This window comes from Lycium barbarum, chromosome 11, assembly GCF_019175385.1.
Source record: "Lycium barbarum isolate Lr01 chromosome 11, ASM1917538v2, whole genome shotgun sequence".
Taxonomy (NCBI): Eukaryota; Viridiplantae; Streptophyta; class Magnoliopsida; order Solanales; family Solanaceae; genus Lycium; species Lycium barbarum.
In genome coordinates, this window is record NC_083347.1 from 70,371,479 (window position 1) to 70,383,624 (window position 12,146).

Sequence of the window (12,146 nt, forward strand, 5' to 3'; positions counted from 1 at the left end):
GTTTCATGCCACGCAGGTACATACAGATGAATAGAAGATTTTGCCAGAAGATGATCCAGCGGATTGGCGAGCTCCATTTCCTTCTGGAGCGTTGCCGAGTCAAAGTATATGTATGTTATGATTTCTGGATTGATGTTAGAGACTTTGCAGACAGAGTCGTGGGTATTGGAAGTTAGTCTGTGAGCGGCTCCATCAGCCGATGTGTTATTTTGTGTTATGAAATAAATTCCACATGATTACAGATTTTATTTGATTTGAGAAAGATTAAAAGAATGTTCTGAAAGCATTTACTATAAATTTCATTTGTATCTGATTTAAGAGTCCAACGAGATTATATGTGTAGTAAGTGTCTGCGGGTTCGCTCGACCTTCAATAAAGGTCGGGTACCCATCACACCCTAGGGAGATTAGGGTGTGACAATGATAGCCCAATTAAAGCTACAACTCTACCGGAGTGACATAAGGTCAGTAACCTCCGGTTTACATTATGATGCAATCATCATCTCTACATCTCACCTTGAAAGAACAAGAAACATACGGTGAGATCATCAATAATGAATAAAGTTAGTAAACATGTGACAACCCAATGATATCACGAAAACGTTGAGATCTTTAAACTTTTGCCTTTCTAGAATGGAAATTATCATCATAAACATCATCGCTATCTTGCCATGCTTGCGGAAGTAACAAATTAAGATGAGACAAACTATCATGAATGCCCTTAGGAATTTCATGGTAAGCTCAATTATATTATAAGAGTTTGGAGAGTAAAGGTTCTCTAGAACTTATTGGAACAAGAGTATTATGGATAGCATATATGGGATTATAAGAATCATACATTTGAAAGAAAAAGGGATAGCCTTACATACCTTTATATCTCCTTAATGACTAAACGTCTTCCACCGAGATCGCAAATTCTACATTCAAGAGAATTTGCACTAAAGTTAGGTTATGGAAACTACGCTTAAGTTCGAGAAACTAAAGGTCTAACGGAATTTGGGCAGCATTTCCCCTATTTCACTAACTTTCACCATATCATAAAACAACTCCCAAATCACACTATCAACATCCATAATATCATATTCAAGTAATTATATTCAATTTAACATCAATTCCAACGAAAATCCCCTTTTCAAGTTGCATCATAGTCATCTTCCTCACCACAACATCCATGGCTTCCCCACTTAAATTCATTTCCTTTATAAGGGGTCACTAAAACTTTACATCCATCCAACCATATAAATAAGATGAAAAACATACCTTATGATCAAGGAATCTCTCCTAGCTCAACTCCCTTCAAAATCAATTGTTACACCTCGAAAACAATTTTGCGCCGTCTGCGTTGTAGGTAAACTAGCGTAAGCTCAGAGAGGTCATGGAACCCTTATAAGCCTAATGAATAATATAAAAAAGTGTTAAGAAAGTATCTAAAGGTTCCGGGATCCAGCAAATCGAAGAAAATAAGTTTGTCGAAAATTTGAAAAAAAGTTGACAAGAATTTTGGGTCGAATTTTGAGGGGTATATCTCCTAGTATATTAGGAGTTTTAAGGTGTTTCAAAAGCCTATGATGAATTTCGTCGAGTCTAGTTTCAAACGCGACAAACCACTCATCGATACGACATTGGAGTGGAGAATTATGGACGTTACAAGTTAGGCTGATAGAGTAGAAACACGCGTTACAATACTATTTCAGTAACTTCTACAGTGTCACCGATTTTGCCCACCTGTAAAAGGGTCAAGACCCCATTTTCTTCACCAGAAATCATATCAAAGGCTCAGCCCACACAAAGGGCAATTATGTCATAATAAAGTTGAGGGTTTGAAGTGATTTTGCTTAATCAAGGCTCGGGGAGCGCATAGTTCTGATTATAGTATCGTTTTGCGATGGAATTTGGCTTGGATTCGAGGTGATTATTGAGGATATCACTATTTTAGTGAGAATAAGGTATGGATCTCTTATTATTAATGTTAATCTTGGTTTCTTTACGGAGATAGAACCGTCAAATAGCCGTATAATAGTTTTGTTGGTAGAAATATGGGATAAACCCCATATGGAATGTTTATGGAGTATTTTAGTATTGAGAATATTATGATTGATGTTGGTGTTGTTGTTGTTTTTGTTGGTTGTTGAACTGAGATTTCGGGCTAGGCATTTAAACAGGGGAGATGCTGCCCGATTTTCGGCAGGATTTATAATAATTTAATCTGAAGACCTAGCATAAGCATATAACAATGAGTCTAATGATAGTGTGAATCCTCTTGAATGTATATTTACGAGTACGGAGGGATAAGCGTAGATAATAGGGGGCTGCACACGTATGCTAAGGCTCGTCCCTTTCTTTCAAAGGAATGATTCCTATGTTATGATTCCATAAATGTTTCCATAACCTCCTTGTTTTAAAAAGCTAGAAGTTCATGATTCTTAAAGCTTCTCATGATGTTAAAGATGAGAATGTTTCTATGATGAATACAATGATATTGATGATTTAATGTTTAAAGGTTCCAAGTTTATGATTTCAATGTTATTATGAGAATGTCGAGTTATTTCAAGATTTTCTTGATTTTATTCATTGTTGTTGATCTCATCTTATAATAATTGTTCCTTCAAGGTGAGGTAGAGCGATGATGATTTTTCCATAATATAATCGGAGGTTACAGACCTTACATCACTCCGATAGAGTCATAGCGTTATTTGGGCTCTCATGCATGCTACTTATGTTATAATATATTTACATATATGTATATGTATATATGGGGTTATGGGAAAAAGGGCGAGGCGTTATATACGCATAGCCACCTGATCAGTTGGTATATTATAATATCGTCCCGGACGTGGGATGCCCGGACGCGGGATATATGGTTAAATGGATCGGGTCGTTCATTCCTCGGCACTATTGTATAAATATATATATATATATATATATGGATCGGGCCGTTCGTTCCACGGCAAAATGATATGCTTTTGGATCGGGCTGCACGTTCCGCAGCAATTCTATTTTATGCATACATGTATGAGAAGTGTTTTGCAAAAAAAAAAAAAAGCTAAGAATGCATGGTATCCGTCGTATGAGGCAATTGGATGTACAGGTTATCTCTTTGCTGTATGTTATATTTCATGTCTCTTATTATGATATCATTCATGCCTTACATACTCAGTACACTGTCCGTACTGACGTCCCTTCTTGTGGATGCTGCGTTCATGCCCGTAGGATCAGGCAGCTAGCCAGACAGTCCAGACCAATAGGATCTCCTCTCAGCGACAGTCAGTGAGCTCCATTGTTCTGGAGCTGCAGCCCTTTTGGTATGCTGTTGTGATATATAGATATATGGGTATGACAGGGGTCTTGTCCTGTCTTTTCTACAGTCTGTATTCCATAGAGGTCTGTAGACGGTGATATGTAGCCGTGATGTTATGCAGCCTCGTCGGCGCTTGTTTTGTTGTACAGTATATGGAGTGGCCAAATCGGCTTGCACTGCTACTCTCAATATTTATGTTTATATGTATGCGTTGGTCGTAAGTTCTCGAGGTGGTGTTTCCAGTGTTGATTGTTCAGGAGACAGTATAGCTCTGTTATAGATTGTGTATGGGCCTAGGGTAATCAGTGAGAAGTAAATGCAAGCACAGGAGTGCTTGCCCAGTAGTGGTCGGCCACTCGTTACGGCTCATCAGTTGGGTCGCGACAAAAGTGGTATCAGAGCAGTTCGTCCTAGGGATTGTCTACAGACCGTGTCCGGTAGAGTCCTTTTTATAGGTGTGAAGCCAGCCACACTTATAAACAGGAGGTTTCGGGGCATTTAGGAATCACTAACCTTTCCTTCTATCTTAGATCGTGTGATAGAGCCAGAGTCTAGGAAAGATTATTTCTGACCTTTTTTTCCTTTAGGTAAGCCCAGATTGATAAAGATGAAGAGTTCAGCCTCAAACAGTGGGGGTGCTAAGAAGACGCCTAGAGTAGATTCAGGACCACAGGCTCGGGGACTGAGCAGGAGGAGCCTTAGCTATTCAATCGAGACTATTCCCTCTGAGGACCCCGCGACGATTCCCCCAGAATTTCTGACCTCTAGAGAGGAGGATCCATCGGAGGACAGCTATGACACTGACCCGTCTAAGGGTTCATATGGGATGCCAGAGGAGGAGATTTTTTAGACTGTACTAGAGTTGACTCCCCCAGCTGCTCCTATGGTTGAGCACTATGTCAGGCCAGCTACGCCTAAGAGTGTTACTGATTATTCTAGCCCATTATCTTGGCCGTCAGTAAACTAGGAGCTGCGCGAAAATCCGTATCCCTCGGACTCAGATGAGAAAGATGAGGAGGGCCATACTAAAAGATGGCAGGAGGACAATGAAGAGGACACTTCACTTTATATCCCTCCAGACCAAGCTCAGGACAGGTAGACTACAACTATATGAGTTCTTTATTGAAATTTCTTATGTGTGTACAATTGTTGCAGGATATCATTAATAGGTGACGAATGGGAGTTTTAGAGGAACCGATAACCAAAGTACTTATGGAAAACTGCGACTAAATGTTTTGGCCACTACTAGGAATCTTAAATTTAGGAATGGAAGACAGTCGTGTGTTGATCGATGGTTATTATTGATCGATGGTCGTGTGAGATGCATTACATGAATTTTTTTGGGATCCGTTAGAACTTCGACTTGTTCTAGGTCATGCGATAAAGATCACATAGCAGAATGGATGTGATCGTACCAGCACTAACGCACTGGATCCCATCAGGACTCTAGAGTTAAGCGTGCTGGGGTGAGAGTAATACTAGGATGGGTGACCCTCTGGAAAGTGTACTAAGAGTCCTACAAATTTGGACATAAGAGAAGGATGAGGGACTAGAATAGCTTCAGGAAAATTAGAAACGTGTGAAACTCACTATTGGAAACCCTAGATAATTGTGAGAGATAAGGCGGACCGGCTTGGCAAAGAGATAAAAGATGTATTACAGCTACAGAACTAGGACGAGTTTAAAATGGTATTGGGGATATTTTGTAAGTAAGGTGTTAGGAGAGGTATATACGATATTCAATGTGTGGTCAATCAGTTTGCGTGCCCCGATAATCGACGTTGCGATGTGTTAAAGGCACTGATTAAACAAGGTATTGAAGTTCAAGTGGTAAGTGTTACAGGGTGAGGCAGCATTAGTCTTTCTAAAATTAAAAATAATCCTGATGCAATCACATCAAGGAAAAGGGAGAAAGCGAGTATATAAGAGTAAAAAGATTAGGATGCCCTCCGAAAAGGAGAGGTGTAAGCAACGGAGGTACGTTGCTAAAAATTGTTAACTCAAGCCTCAAGATGAGAATCATGAAGGTAAGTACCGCGGCAAGGAACCATTCAGATGAATCTCGAAAGTAAGTATACAGAAAGAATAGAGTATGTAGTATGGAATGGAAGACGAATGTAAAGGGTTCGAAATCATATTCTGATAAGTGGGACTGAAAGGTAGTAACAACGAATAAGGATGTGAATTGGGAGAAAATAAGCAGGTTTTGCCAAAAAAATACGAAGGGATTTTCGGCTCTTGGGGGGCAGTCGAAGAGATAAATGTACAAATATATTGACACGATTACCTTGGAAACGAGAAAGCCCTCCAAAAAGATGATTTAGCAATAGAACGGATTTGCATTCGGAAAGGATATTTTGTGAATTTCAGGGACAATACCATAAAAATAGCAAGCGGAGAAGAGTGCTTCGGAGGAAAGGGACTCAAGGAAGGTCCTGAGGAGGAAAGTAAGAAAAGTACACTAAGGGATTGATTAAAGAAAATGGAAAAATCACCGAGGACAGGAGAAAGGATAATAAATAAACAAGTCTGGCCAAGAGGCAAAACATCAACAACATGGGATAAGAACCTTGATAAGTAATACAAAGATTCGATTATAAAGGAAAATAGAACGCTACATGGGGGATATGCATAAATATGAACCCGTTATCGTGTTAGAAAGGAAGATGAAGGCTCGACGAAAGAAGAAAGAAAATAGTGTACTTTGTAAGTATTTCATGATAAGAACAAGAAGCGGCAGAACACTGGAAGAATTATGACGCATAGCAGTGATACAAACAAGTAGTAAGGAGAATTATGGACAAATAAGCTAAGCAAATAAAAGGAGGAGTCGTGGAAGTGTATGGTGTGGAATATTGACTGTTGACGGTATAGTACAGACGCAAATAGGAATTGGGAATCTAGAGCAAAAAGAATTTCAAGGGTATTAAGAAGATAGTTGTGGAAAAAGACTAGGGTTAAAGGAGCGAGGTATAATCAGACACTCCATTAAGGAGGCATAATGAATTTCGCTGTCCCCACTAATTCATTAACCCATGGAATTACTAGTCATAAAAAGTAGAAATGAAAAGACAATAAAGAAGACATCTGGAGCCGATCGGATATTCACAAGTACTTCGGTTAAATACAAAGACTTCAGCTTGCAGAAAGGAACATAAGTCAAACTATACGATAAAGGAACTTTGATGATATGAGCAATAGAAAAGTAGAAGGATCTTTAAGGTCGGCCAAGTGAGCCTCTTAGCTTACTCTTATGCTTACATGTAGGTGAGCCACATTTATTATACATGCATTTCCATTCATTCGCCAACTAGTCCCATTTGGACAACAACACATTTATGTCTTCATAGGCATCTATGCCACATCAATGTACATGGGCCAACGTGGCCGACAAAATGATATACAAAACATAGGCCGACAAGGCCAAACACACCTACCCACACACACACAAGTCTACGAGCCTCTAAGAGTATAACATATCACATTAGCGGGACAGGACCCCGCTATGCCCATAATTATATACACAAAAGAATGAGTACCCAAAAGATATGGCTCCGAAGGAAATGGAGCTCTCTATGTAATCTCCGAATGGGCAGCTATGGATCAAGTCTGTCTCCCTGTGCACCTGCGGGCATGACGCAGCGTCCACAAACAAAAGGACGTCAGTACGAAGAATGTACTGAGTATGTAAAGCATGAGCAACATCAATAAATAAGCATCATGAACATCATATGAGGTAGCATAGGAGGGGGGAGACAATAATATCATCGTCATAGCGCTTACCTGCCTTTCGTAGGACTTTCCATTTTTCATACGTATTTGTACACCTACGTCATCATCCGTATTCCATAACAGCACTCGTACCATACTTGTGCTCATATTCGTATACATGTCCTTATTCCTATTCTTATACATAGTCTTATCACATTTATATTCATATTATATATATAGTCATTTCATATACATGGCATTTACATAGCATACCCGACATCATAGGATCGGTGTTTCATACATACTTGGCCAACCAAGGCTCAAAGTTACTCATACCTGGCCCTACCAAGGCTTCAGGGTTATCCGTACCATCTGCAGAGGTGTGCGCGCGTTTCGTAATCGTATACATACTTTATACATATTCATATACATATATCATACCCGGCGTTATAAGCTCGGGGTGTCATTATAGCCCTTCATAGGCACATGTAAGTATAATAGCCCGTAGGCACCTTTAGCATCATTATTATTATCATCGTCATCACTATCATCATCATTTTCGCTACGTCTATATCTTATGCTTATTCGTCATATGGGGTGCGTAGTACAATCGTATCACATATCGAGGATCGTGAGCTTATGAGCTCGGAGTGTCCATCGTTTGAATACAACATACTCATATAGAGGATTTAAGAGTTTGGCCAAGGAACCATGCCTTATGAAAGAAGGGTTAGCCTTACATACCTTTTCGTCGAACTATTCTACACTTTCACGTACTCCTTGGATGCTCACGTTTCTACCTTTATTAAAGTCGTACCATCATTAGAATGGACAATTAGCACACATGGATAAAACTAGAGAAAATCAGACAACATTTCCTTTAATTATACGACATTCCTCCATATCGTAATTCAACTTCCAAACGTCAACAATACATTCACAACATCATAATAATAGCCTTTAGTCATCTACATCATCCACATTCTTAATTCACTTCCATTTATCCCTATTTATGGTCATAACACCCAACTTCGTCCATTCATATAAAATGTCTATTTCATGATCTTAATGTCATTTACAACACATTCATATCACAACACAACAACAATCATGATTCAATTCAAACTATGTCTCAAAAACGCCACTATTCATCATTCATAACCCATTTTGCTATTCTCTTCTAATGACCAAGCATTTTAACTCTCAAATACCTTAAAAACATATAATATCATGAATCTTACCTTAGATGCTGTAGGAACAAGCTTTAGTAGATAATATTCCACTTTGAGCAAAACCCTAGTTTTTCTCCATTTGGATTTCTTGACTTTAGATGATCCTTGATGGGTTCTTACTCTTGATTCACTTATTTAATGTTGTTGATGGCTTATAATCCTTGAAAAGTTGTATAATAAATGTAGAGAGATATTTTAGAGAGAGGGATGAAATGTTGAAATGATTTCATGAACTTGGTCCTTTATTTAATAACATTCCACTGATCTGTCGGGTTCCATTATACGGTTCGTATAATGGTTATACGGTCCGTATAATAGACCGTGAAATGGGTTTGCCTGCACCCCCATCACTGTGACCATTTGACAGTTCGTTATACGGTCCGTATAACTGACCGTAAAAATTCCACCAGCAACCAACCTCCACTGTGATGGTTTTACGGTCCATTATACGGTCCGTAAAACATTCTACGGTCCGTATAATGAGCCGTAAAACTCATCAGTTCACTGAACTTATTCTCATCACTTCGTTTGATCTCTGATCCTGGCGGAACCTTCTTAACACTTGTTCAACACTTCAATACCAATCTAAGGGACATTATAACTCTTTCCCAAAATGCCCTTAAGTCATCATTAACCCGATACTCGTATTTCACTAGTTCATTCACTTGCGTACCAACGGAAGATTATTCGAGGTGTAACATTCTTCCCCCCTTAAGAACATTCGTCCTCGAATGTTAAGCACTCGGGGATTATATAGAAATTTCGCCAAAGTTTTCCCTATAATATGACACTACCAACCTGTCACAACAACCCATAATATCGATGCCTCACAGGGCCACAACACAATAGCATTTAAAATTTGGCCACACAGGACCCAAAAGCATAAAAAGGAAATCATGCATACCTTATGATTTTGACGTCTCATCTTGGCCCTCGTCCAAAGGCTGAAATAAATGTGGGTATTTGGATCGCATATTTTCTTCCGCTTCCCATGTCATTTCCTCTCGATCGTTAGTTCTCCACAAAACCTTAACTGAGGCTACTTCTTTGTTTCTAAGCCTCCGTACTTGCCTATCTAACATGGCAATGGTTACCTCTTCATAGGTCAATTTCTCTGTCACTTGCACATCATTTACTGGGACGACCCTAGTAGGATCTCCAATACATTTCCGAAGCATCGAGACGTGAAATACTGGATGGATTGACTCCAGCTCGGGAGGTAGATCTAACTCATAGGCCACTTTGCCTATTTTGCGCACAATTTCATATGGCCCAATATACCGGGGACTGAGCTTCCCCTTTTTGCCAAATCTCATCACGCCCTTCATCGGCGACACTTTCAAGAATACCCAATCTTTCACTTCGAACTCTAAGTCTCTTCGACGATTATCCGTATAGGACTTCTGACGACTTTGAGCCGCTAGCAACCGATCTTTTATGAGCTTAACTTTCTCTATTGCTTGCTGGACCAAGTCTGGCCCTATCAACTTAGTTTCTCCGGTTTCAAACCACCCAATTGGGGATCTACACTTTCGCCCATATAGAGCTTCATACGGTGCCATTTGAATGCTGGAATGGTAACTATTATTGTAAGAAAATTCAATGAGTGGCAAATGATCATCCCAATTTCCTCCAAAATCTATCATACATGCTTGCAACATATCTTCAAGAGTCTGAATGTTACGTTCGGCCTGCCCATCGGTCTGTGGGTGAAACGCCGTGTTAAGGCGCACTTGGGTCCCTAGACCCTCTTGGAACGATCTCCAAAACATGGCTGTAAACAGGGTCCCTCTATCAGAGATAATAGATACTGGAACGCCATGGAGTTTCACTATCTCTTTAAGATAAAGCTTCGCATAATCTTCTGCCATATAGGTCGTTCTGACCGGTAAGAAATGCGCTGACTTTGTGAGTCTGTCTATCCACGATCACCCATATATATATAATCATACTTACGTCGAGAACGAGGCAAACCTGAAAGGAAGTCCATGTTAATCACTTCCCACTCCCAAGTTGGGATTTCTATATCTTGCAACAATCCACCTGGCTAGTGGTGCTCGATTTTCACTTGTTGACAATTAGGACATTGAGCAACAAATTCCGCTATATCTGTCTTCATACCATTCCACCAATATATAGACTTAATGTCGTGATACATCTTCGTCGCTCCGAGGTGGAAGGAGTAACGAGAGCAATGAGCTTCTCTCAAAATCTGGTGGCGTACACTTGCCACATCAGGGACACATAATCAGCCTCGGCATCGAACGACTCCGTCTCCTGAAATATCAAATGCTGACTCCTCCTTCTGAGGGAGCGTATCTCTGAGCTGCATTAGTATGGGATCCCCATGCTGTCGCCCTTTCACTTCTGCTACCAGCGACGAGACCGCTGAATCATGAATACTAACTTTGCTGCTACCTGAGTCCATTACTCGGACCCCTAGGCTAGCTAACTGTTGGAGCTCGCGGGCCATTTCTCTCTTTTCTGATCGTACATCGCCTGGTTTCATTAGCGACGCATCAATACTTGCAAGTGGCATAATCATTCTTGTGTGATTCGTGTACATACGTTTCTATACATATACAGGTATCGACATCCGTATTCGTATTCGTAATCGTACTCATTTACCCGTCGTATCAATAGTCATATTCATATGCATGTCATGTACATATTCTTATTCGTAATCATATCATACACATATCCTTTACATACCCCTTGAGTTATTTACTCATCAATGTCACATGGTTCAAGGTCTTCGTAAATGATTTCCCTTACAGTGTCAGATGCTTGCTCGATTCAAGTTCGTTTATTTACTCGTTATTAGACTCATTTCTACATAACTCTCATTCTTTATTTTAGAGTCTATATTTGTCACACCTTGGAGTCCATCATTTCAATCTCTACGCTTATATTCTCTTCACTCGCTTCCCCCTGGGTTTTACCTGTAACGCCGCCTTTGCGGTTCAGGACCCAAGCCTCATGCGCAACTAATACTCCTTATGCCTCATACTCTTTTACTCTTGTTTTTCACTCCACATTGGTTTCAAAACCAATCGTAATCATATGGCGTTTGTCCTTGGCGATAGCTTTATTCTATCATTTTACTGCTGTACGGTAAGCTTCATAACTCATGATCATCTTTTCTTTTCAACTGTTACTTCATATACTCTACTCGTTCTAACTTGGTATAAGATATTCGGAGGAGATGCACCTTCCTTTAGCCATAACACAATTTCTTCTTAAGCATACGTATTTCGCATATTTCCTATTCTCTCTATTCTCATTCTTATTCCTCTACATACCTTCCTCCTCAATTTATCTTGTTTTCTCCCATTTTATAATCAATCCTTGATTCTTCGCACGAGGGACCTTATTCTCAACTTAGCACCGCTTTGTCCTTTAGAGTATGCTGCCTTTGTACAATTCATTCTTCGACAGTCTTGGTCTTTTACATCTAGCTAAAGATATCACTTGTACTCTTGATTATACCAATCACCCACTACTACGACTTTGCCATATCACCTTTCTCTAATTTCCTTTTCAAGTGAACTCCCCTTTTTTTTCATTGCTTACTATCATTTCTTGTCAGTGAAGAACCTCTAGCAAGGTCTTATAAGATTTCTCATCTACTTCCTTTAGCAAGGTCTTATAAGCTTTCTCATCTACTTCTCTAGCGCTCACTTGTTGGTTTCACACTTGCATTCACTCCTTATTCATATAGAACATGTCACATCTTTAGTCGTTTCCTTGCTATACTTTACTTACTCTGTATCCCAGTTCTCGCTATGTCTTCATTATATCCTGATAATAATCAATTATATAAGTGACACTTCTTGGTCCCATTCGCAAGCCGGTTCGCATAATAATATAAACCTTACGAAGTAAGTATACTCAACCAGTTACTCC